Source organism: Marmota flaviventris, chromosome 2 (assembly GCF_047511675.1).
Source record: "Marmota flaviventris isolate mMarFla1 chromosome 2, mMarFla1.hap1, whole genome shotgun sequence".
NCBI lineage: Eukaryota > Metazoa > Chordata > Mammalia > Rodentia > Sciuridae > Marmota > Marmota flaviventris.
The window spans coordinates 68,283,018-68,289,593 of record NC_092499.1 but is presented as its reverse complement, the minus strand read 5'-3'; positions in this window follow the sequence as shown (position 1 = coordinate 68,289,593).

The following is a 6,576-nucleotide window of genomic DNA, read 5'->3' as shown; positions in this document are numbered from 1 at the left end:
AACTCATGATATCTGCCACCACCCTGTTAAAAAAAAGTCACCTTCTGAGGTTCTAAGGGTTAAGAATTCAACATATAAATTTGGGTTGGGGGCAAGGGGACAATTTAACCCATCACCAATGGTATCTGGCTGCAGAAACATCTGGAAAGAAAGGGAAATGCCCGTGTCCTCGTGGGGGTGAAGGGTCTGCGGGCCATGCTCAGTGTCCTTCTGGGCCTTCACGGTAGAGAGGCCGATCGGACTCAGCCTCCTGAGCCAGGTTGTTCACTGGCAAAGCTGGACCCACCCAGCTCTTTTGGCCCCTGTGTCTGAAGCCCCTCTGGTTGTTTGGTTTCCATTGTCTGACCTCTCGTGTCAATCCACTTGGGGACCCTGGACCCTCAGTCCCCTCTACACTACTACCGTAGGGCGGAGGACTCTGTGACACACCCCAAGGCCCACCTTCAGACTACATGGCCTTAGACTTAAGGAGTCTAAGGAAAGAAGCAGCAGCCCTCTGTTCTGGGAGCCTCCTAGACCTACCCGGAGTGGAGTGCGAAGTGACCCCTCTCCCCCAACACCGGCTGCCATGGGCCTCTCTTCCTCCTCTTTCTCCAAGTTTCCTACACTGGAAATGTGGTCTGCCTTTTCCCCAGAGGGTAGGTATTTAAGTTATCTCTACCTGAGGTTTGTAGTGAAAGGTAATGCACTTTTGCCTGTGTGCAATGTGGGTCTTCCTGTGTTATCCAGGCTGCTCTCAAAGCCATGGGTTCGTGCCTCGGCCTCTCGAATAGCTGGGACAATAGGTGTGTGCCACCACACTCAACTTCAGTTATGCTTTTAATAATAAAAGGGAGCTTTGGGAATTTAGGGGTGAAAATTCTCTCCTAAAACCAAGTCTTAGTTCAGCGCAGTTGTGCACGCCTGTAATCCCAGTGGCTCTGGAGGCTAAAGCAGGAGGATCGCAAGTTCAAAGCCAGCAACTTAGTGAGGTCCTAAGCAATTCAGTGAGACTCTGTCTCTAAGTAAAATACAAAAAAAAAAAAAAGGGCTGGGGATGTAGCTCAGTGGTTAAGCACCCCTGGGTTCAATCCCTGGTACAAAAACAAACAAACAAACAAAACAACAACAACAATCAAGTCTTGCTTTTTAAGATCAGTGGCCTTGATTTTGTGTATGTGTATTGTGCTAGGAATCACACCCAGGGCCTTACACATGCTAGACTTGCACTGACCTCATTTTAAAAAAGTATTTATTGTTTAGTTGTAGTTGGACACAATACCTTTATTTTATTATTTTTATGTGGTACTGAAGATCAAACCCAGGGCCTCAGATGTACTAAGCGAGGACTCTACACCTGAGCCACAACCCTAGCCCCTGGCTAGATTTTTATCATGTATCCTAATGACAACAATTGAGCATTTACACATATATTTGATATATATGGATATGTATACATATGAGAGTCTCAAACTATATATATTCATGCTTTATAAAAAATTTGAGCATATATATGCTTCTATGTATATACATACACGCATATACACACACACACACATAAAACTTTCCTCAGTATCTGCAGGAGATTGGTTGTAGGACTCCCCTTGGATATCAAAATCTGTGGATACTCAAGTCCCTTAAATAAAATGTCATGGTATTTGCATCTAATCGATACACATCTTTCCGTATACTTTAAATCATCTCTAGTTTACTTGTAATACCTAATAAAATGTAAGTGCTATATAAAGAGTTGTCATACTGTATTGTTTAGAGAATAATGACAAGAAAAAGTCTTCACATGTTCAGTACAAAGCACATTTTTTTAAGAATGCATGGTTATTGACAGCCAACTTGTGTATGTATAATATATATGAATATATATGGCAACAACATGTATATGTATATATTGGGGGGGTGGGTCCAGGGATATTGCTTAACCACCGAGCCGCATCCCCAGCTCTTTTTTTTATGTTTTATTTTGAGACAGGTTCTCGCTGAGTTGCTTAGGGCCTCACCAAGTGACTGAGGCTGGCTTTGAATTCAAGATCCTTCTGCCTTAGCCTCCCAAGCTGCTAGGATTACAGGCACTGTGCCCTGAGCAAGTTTCCTCTGGGGCTGTTTCTGGATGGACAGCCTATATATACGGGATAGTCTCAAAACTATCTACCTTTTTAAAAAACATTATACATTTAATATTGTACATGTATTATAAAGCATTTATCCACAAATAGGTACTTTAAAGGATAGACAGAAATGAAGATAAATGCCCTATTTTCTCTTTCTGTACCCCATTGTGCTGTCTTGGGTACATCCCCCCACTTTGGAGACCATTTTTCAATACTACTGTCTTCCAAGGGATTAAAAGAAAAGAGAGAAAAAAAAAAAAAAGAATCTGGCAGCCAGAGCTGAGCAATGGCCTGGTTGTCCTCAGCGGCCTGTCTCTCACCCTGAAGCATAGAAACCTGTTGATTAAGTGGGTGGAGAGCCACTGAGCATCATGATTTAAGCAGAAACAAAAATACACCAGTAGAATGTATTCAGAAGAGTCGTCTCCATCCTGTGGAAACAAACTGCAATGGGCTGGCCCCTGATGCTCAGAGCAGAACAAGCTGTCTCTTGGTTGGGTACAACGTGTCCTTTGTCATCACTGGAAGACTGATGTGCTATGCTCATCATCCTCAACCCTACTTGGAATGACAACAGGTGCTGTCCTGTCAGCAAAAGTGGGTGGGCCCTAAAACCTGCAGGAGGAGCCCCAGGAGGTCCGTGCAGGACAAGGCAAGAGCGCCAAGGTCTATGTGCTGGGAATAGAAAAGGACACGCGATCTGAATCAGAGCCTGGCTGTGATGACCACGTGTCCCAGGAACTGAGAAAATCCTGCTCTTGAACTGTGACTGTGTGCTAGTCTACCTGGAGGTCCCCCTGTCAGAACCCCAGTCCTGACTGTGGGTACAGAAATATGATATCCTTGCAAATATAGTATTTCTCACATGGAAACATTTGAGAACCCAGGAAGTCAAGAGAATAGGCTACACGAATTCTGTTCTTGCATTTCAATATAGACCTGGGACAAAGATTAAGGGACATTTGGAGATTCCCAGTAACTGGTCACTTACCCAAGGTTTGTTGTCAATTTACTCTGGCATTAACTAATGTGGCCAAGATCACTCCAGCAAATTTTTGAATCCTGGTGACTGTTTACACATTTGGTGACCTTGGGAAAGTCAACTGCACTAAGCCTTGGTTTCCTATTAATAAAATAGTCCCAATACAAGAACATAATGCATACATAGAGTCCATTGTGTCGCTTGGCACATAGTAGGCATTTAGCAATCCTCATTAAAGTTGCTGATAACAGATAAAGGCTAGACTTATCTAAAAGGGAACCAAAGCCAGATATGGTGGTTCACACCTGTAATCCCAGCTCCTGGGGGCTGAGGCAGAGGATCTCAAGTTTGAGGCCAGTCTCAGCAACTTAGCAAGACCCTCAACAGCTGAGTGAGATCCTAACTGCCAAATTCCTGCTTCTCCAACCAGAACTTGGAGGTGTTGTTTAAAGTGGTCTGTTTTAGAAACAAAACTTCTAGAAATGCTTAACATTTCAATTAAAAATTAATGATTTAAAAAAATTTGTTTGGTAGTTGTTGATGGACCTTTGTTTTATTCATTTATTTATATGTGGTGCTAAGAATCAAACCCAGTGCCTCACACACGCTAGGCAAGTTCTCTACCACTGAGCCACAACCCCAGTCCAAATTAATGATTTTTGCATGTGAAAATGCTTTAGGTTTTTATTAGAAAAATTGCCCAAGAGTCTCCTAGCATCGTCATCCACATTCTGTCACATCACCCATCTCCTAAGTCACTCTCCCCATTTCCATAGTATTTATATCCCATCTCGAAGCTACCTAGCCCACATACATTTGTGTTTTTAGTAGAAGCTCTTAAAAACTTGATCATCTTCAAAACGAAAGTGGCATGTCACCCTTACTGGGATTTCAGGCTTTGTGACAGACAATAGAAAAAATATTTACAAAAAGCCTATGAATGGAGGCTGGGGCTATGGCTCAGTGGTAGAGTACTTGCCTAACATGTGTGAGGCCCTGGGTTTGAATTCAGCACCACATATAAATAAATAAGCAAAATAAAAATAAAAGTTTATTGACAACTAAAAAAATATTTTAAAAAATTAAAAAAGCCTATGGATGGGAGGGAGATGCTTCTCGCAGTGGCTTATGGTTGAACTTGGGGTTGCTTTCTGTTGGATATGCGGGCACAGACCAGGCAAAGCCTGTACAGTTCCTTTCTCACAGCAAACAACTGACACCTCGAGCTACTCATTTGGGCACCAGAATTGTTCCCAGACAGCCTCCCTTCTGGTCTTCCTGGAAATATACATGGATCCCCCAGAAGAACCACAGCTGAGGTCAGACGACAGGGCGGGAAGGGCTAGAGCTGCTCACCGGATGCACACAGGATGCACTGGGAGTATACAGGTAGGTGGGGGTGGGGGTGGGACAGGTGAGTGAAAGTGGAGATTGGAACTAATCCTCTGGGGCTGTTTCTGGATGGACAGATCTGTGGGGAGCAACACCGATGGTAGCTGGTGACATGTGGGGAAGGAGGCACCTGATCTTATTTCTAAAAATTTTCACTAAATCTACCCTGATTGTTTCTACCAAGAAAATTTCAAAGTGTATAAAGTTGGTGCAACGGTACACATGCCTATGATCCCAGCAGCTCAGGAGGATCACAAGTTTGAGGCTAGCTCAGGCAACTTAGTGAGATCCTCTCTCAAAAATAAAAAGGACTAGGGATGTAACTCAATGTTAGTGCAACCCTGGGTTCAATTCACAATGCCACAAAAAAATTAAAATAAAAAAATAAAGTGTATAGAAAGGTAAATTAAAAAAAATATATGAAGACTGGTAGTATATCTCTGATAGAGCACTTGCCTTGCAACTCCCCGGGTTCCATCCCCAGCAAAACAAAACAACAGAACAAACGAAAGAGAAGCAGGCAGATGGTCTGGTCTTTCTGCCCCCACAAACTTGTACTTCAAAGCTCCTAGGCCTCTCTGGGCTCTGCTGATGTGGGACACACTGCCACCTGCTGGGGCATTTTGAGAATGTCAGTGGGCCCGGCCCTTCAAACCCAGTTCCACCTTCCCTTCAGCAGCCAAAAGGGAAGCATATAGGATTCCAGATCTGTGACTGACTTTTCCAGTGGCCCCAGGGAGAAATTACCCAACTGACCAGAATATAAACATAATCATCTAGACCTTATTTTTAATCTTTAAAAGAACTGTGCTAAATGAAAATTCCAATACTTGCCTCCTAAAATAATCTATTTTGTCTTACAATCAAATTGCCTTCATAAAAATGAACACAATCAGATTATATTAGGTTAGATTAGCTAAACTGTCCTTTTTCCTAGCTTTACCATTACCAGATATGTGACATGGGGCAAGCCTCAAGTCAATAGTTACATTCAGTAGTAATATTTACCTCATAGGACTATTATAAGAATTTTAGAATCCTGGCACAAGCCAGGCATGATGGATATGCCTATAATCCCAGTGGCTCAGGAGGCAGAGGCAGGAGGATCACAAGTTCAAGGCCGGCTTAGGTAACTTAATGAGACAGGTCTCAAAATAAAAAGGGCTGGGGATGTAGCTCAGTGGTAGAACACCCCTGGGTTCAAAACACCCCAGTATCTTAAAAATAAAACAAACAAAAAATCCTGGCACATAGTAAATGATCAATAAAGAGTGCTTTTATTATTCTTAATATGGTTCTAAAGTTATATGAAATCTAAAAACATGGTAATATGTAGATCCCCTACTAACTTACTAAGCCTCTTTGTTCTCTTTGGCTGAGTTCCAGTTCTAAGTAAGACACTGAATTTGGGACTATTCTGACCCAGCCCTACTCTCCCTGTTATTCTAAGGCTACCTTGCTCCGCTGTCCTGGGTTTCCTGAAAAACAAAAACAAAAAAAAACACATGCTCTCCAACACACAGCAAGAATTCTGACCAGAATGTGCCGGAAGAACCACAATTGCCGCGGGGGAGGAAGAGAAGGGATTCTTTCTCTTGGACCCTTAGAGGCCAATTTGCCTTCAGAACTTCCATTTCTCGCCTTCGCATTTTAATTTAAGTCACTGATTAAAGCATGCAATTCAGTAGCAAGTGGTCAAAGGGAGGAGAACACTTTTGAAATATTATTGAAACAAAGCAAATCAAACAAAAACTAGAGAGGCCACCTAAGGAAAAGGCCCTGTGTGCTGGTGGGTGGGAGTGGAAGAGGCGGGGTGAGAGGTGAGAACTGTTAGGAAACAGTTAAGCATCTGCAAAGCCAGGGAGAGAGAGAGAGAAGAGGGAGGGAGTAAAGTTGAAAGAAAGTTCTACAGAGCCAGGAAATACCGCCTGAGTCCACTTTTTTTGGGGTGTGGGTACCAGGGATTGAGCCCAGTGGTGCCTACTCACTGAGCTACATCCCCAGCCTTTTTTATATTTCATTAAAAGACAGGGTTTCCCTGAGTTGCTTTAGGACCTCTCTAAATTGCTGAGGCTGGCTTTGAACTTGTGATCCTCC